Genomic DNA, 3,755 nt, shown 5'->3' with positions numbered 1-3,755 from the left:
CTAGTGCTCTACCACTTGAGCCACAGCGCCACTTCCGGCTTTTTTCTTTTTGCTTATGTGGTGCTGAGGAATCGAACCCAGGGCCTTGAGCATGCAAGGCAAGTGCTCTACCACTGAGCCACCTTCCCAGACCTCTTTGAAGATTTGTTGTTGGGGGATTTAATTTTTTGAGTTCCAGGTATATTTTAAATATAAGATCCTTGTCTGTTGTATGGCTAGTGAAGATCTTCTCCCAATCCATGGGCTTTCTATTGATCTTGCTAGCTATGTCCTTTGTCATGCAGAAGCTCTGCAGTTTCATGAAATCCCATTTGTCCAATCTTTCTTTGATTTGTTGTGTTTCTGGGTCTCTATTAAGAAAATTTCGGCCTGTGCCAACAAGACCTAGGCTTTATCCTATTCCATCCTGTAATGTTTTCAGAGTGTCTGCTTTGACTTCGAGGTCTCTTTCCTTTTTGTCATAAAAGATTGAATATGTTTTTCAGTGTGTGTTTCCAAATAACTTCTAAGAAATTTTGGCATTTTTATGCAATGCCACCAAGATCATCGGGGCAGGAATTGAAGCATGTTTTCAGTTTTGATGCTTTCATTGGCCTGTCTAGACTCCAGCTGTTAGAAATTACTATAGCTCTTTAAAGTAATGAAGAGTAAACACTTCACTTGAAAATAGACTAATAGGTTTATGAATGATATGTTTTAAGCACAGATGCTAGAGGTATTCCCTGAGTATCTTTTTTGTTTTAAAAAATTGTTGGCTATTGTTGTGTTGGGGACTGAACCAAGGATCGAATACATAGTATACATGCTCTCCCATTGAGCTATATTTCCAGTCCTATCTTTGCATATTTAGTACTATTTTAAAATTTCTTCTTTTTCTGTAATAAGAGCTGATTTTATTCAGAAGTATTTCTAAATCTGAGCTATTGATTTAATAGCAAGTTACATTTTGTCAATTTAATTGTTTATGTTACTTGGCTCTCTTTTGCATGTTCCTGTTTTAGTTATTTTTATTTTTCCTTCCTTTTGGAGGGACTTGCTATATAACCCAGGCTGATCTCTGCCTCACAAAATCCCAGTATTACAAGCTACCACACCTTACTTACTAGCATATTTTGAGATGAATAACTAACACATAGGTTATTTTGATACTATAATTATTAGCTATATGAAATCCTCAGAATTTGGAACTTGATGAATTGTATTTTTTGTCCAAGGTGGGGCTTGAACTCAGGGCTTAGGTGCTATCCCTAAGCCTCTTTATACTAAAGGTTAGCACTCTATTACTTGAGCCACAGTGCCACTTCAGGTTTTTGAGTGGTTAGTTGGAGATAAGCATCTCCCAGAACTTTTCTGCCTGGGTTGACTTCAAACTGTCTCATGAGTAGGCAAGATTACAGGCTGAGTCACCAGTGCCCAGCTGACAAATTGCCTTTTGTATGTACTTAATTGGTGACAGAAGTCTTTTTTTGTTGTTGTTGATGTTGGTCATGGGGCCTGACCTCTAGGCCTGGGCGCTGTCCTTCAGCTTTTCATCTCAAGGTTAATGCTTTACCACTAGAGCCACAGCACTGCTTCCAGTTTTCTGGTGGTTAATTGGAGATAATAGTCTTAAGGACTTTCCTGCCTGAACTGGCTTTGGACCATGATCCTCAGATCTTAGCCTCCTGAGTAGCTAAGATTACAGGTGTGAGCTACCCGCACCCGGTGGTGACAGAATTCTTAACACAGAAGTTTCATGTACATTCATTTCACTTCAGAGTCATTTCCAAAGAGACCAAATTATTTCAATCAGAAAACACAGAGGAATTTTAAAAAAGAATTTCTTTGTTACTATCTCTGTGAATTTAGTTAACTCCCTGGGCTAAAATTTTTCCTGTTATTATTTTATGCACTATGGTGGCTTAAGACTTACATCTTCCATCATAGAAATAATTACAAGTAACTAGAACTACAAATGTAAGCATAGACTTATTATAATTAAATCACTGTCTTAAAAAGTGTTCAAAAGAAGACTGAAACTTACTTTTATATAAAATCTAAGATACTCTTGCCTATCCATATACAGTGGTTTATTAGTAGGGAAATTTGGGATTTTCTAAATAGCTTCTATTTTACTGGAAGTACTCAGATGTAAGCTAATTTGTTTCTTATATTCTTGAGAATAATTACAACTTTTTTCTTAAGGCAATACTGATGAAGTTTACTGCCATTGACAAAAGTTTTTATGAAAATGTTTATGTACTTTGGCTAAAAGCAGTAAATTCGATTAAGTGAATGAGGATTGGAATAAACTTCGTATCCTAGTTTCTTCAAATTAGTTCTGAGAAAAATTTGTAAATAGACAGATGTAATTGAAATTTCTGGCATTTCTGAATGGAAAAGGACTATCTTTACAAGATAAACAATGGATACAATTCAGAGTGAATTTGTTCTACAGAATGGAAATGGCATTTATTCACCTTTTGAAGATTGGGGGGGCTGGGAAGGTGGCTCAGTGGTAGAGTGATTGCCTTGCATGCATGAGGTGCTGGATTCCATTTCTCAGCACCACATAAGAAGAAAAAGCCAGACGTGGTGCTGTGGATCAAGTGGTAGAGCGCTAGCCGTGACTGAAGAGCTGAGGGACAGTTCCCAGGACCAGAGTTCAGGCCCATGACCACCACCACCACCAACAAAAAAGAAGATACAGATACTGGAAAGAAACTCTAAGGTGAGAGAAAATATACAGACTTGCTTAGAGATTGCAGGAGCCTATGCTGGAAAAACTCATTAATGTCACAAGAAATAAAAAAAGGAGGGATAGTAGCATATTGGCTTTTAGTTGAAATTCCATTGTGCTGAGGTTGCTATATTGAGTTTTCATCTGTATAATCAGAACTTATGTTTAGGACATTTTAACACAGTAAAAAGATTAAGCAATGAAAAATTTCAGACTTCTAGGAATAGACTTGATAAGACGTCATTCAAAATGATTTCTTCTTAAAACTGAAAAAGAACCCCATCACCAACATTCTACAAATGTATTCAAATCGTTATACATGATAGTTCATGTAGAGAAGCAGTACATTCTCTTAGATGTGTATCCCCAATCTGAAAAACTTCATGGAATTCTAATTGTAAAACAAAACCACTTTTAATACTCCACTGGTCCTATGAAATACAAAAGACTTTTTTAAAGCCCCTGAAGAAGGACATACACAAAAATGTAAAGGTTCTCAGAAAGCACCTAGAAGATAATTCAATAGCACTTACACTTTGAGCCACAGGATGCCGCTGTTCTCCAGGAAGAGTATATTTTTTTAACAGAAGAAAGTCATTATCTGAAGATCAGAAAGAAAACTCCACTGTTCCGGTGCTTTAAAGACTCCCGATTCACCCATATTGTAAGGTTAGCTGGAACTTCGACAGGAAGATCTCAAGAAAAAGGTCTTAAAACAACTGCATTTGGCTATGAAATTTTGTTTTACTAATCAAAAGAGAGACATGACTTTAACTGCCAGACCTGGTGACCAGGGATCCCAGCGTCTGCTGCTCTCGCTTCTGCTCCTCGCTGCCTGGGAGGCAGGGAGCGGCCAGCTCCATTACTCGGTCTCCGAGGAGGCCAAACACGGCACCTTCGTGGGCCGCATCGCGCAGGACCTGGGGCTGGAGCTGACGGAGCTGGTGCCGCGCCTGTTCCGGGTGGCGTCCAAGGGCCGCGGGGACCTTCTGGAGGTAAATCTGCAGAATGGCATTTTGTTTGTGAATGGTCGGAT

General features: G+C 38.6%; 1 protein-coding gene across 1 annotated transcript in view; it reads left to right on the top strand.

Moving 5' to 3' along the window:
* LOC105988628 (protocadherin alpha-9-like) overlaps positions 1 to 3,755 on the top strand; it is a 28,129-nt gene that overhangs the window by 21,831 nt on the left and 2,543 nt on the right. The gene's annotated exons all lie outside the window — the stretch shown is intronic.

Source organism: Dipodomys ordii, unplaced genomic scaffold (assembly GCF_000151885.1).
Source record: "Dipodomys ordii isolate 6190 unplaced genomic scaffold, Dord_2.0 Scaffold50, whole genome shotgun sequence".
NCBI lineage: Eukaryota > Metazoa > Chordata > Mammalia > Rodentia > Heteromyidae > Dipodomys > Dipodomys ordii.
Note: the sequence above shows the minus strand (reverse complement) of the source record. Positions and strands in the feature narration are given on the sequence as shown.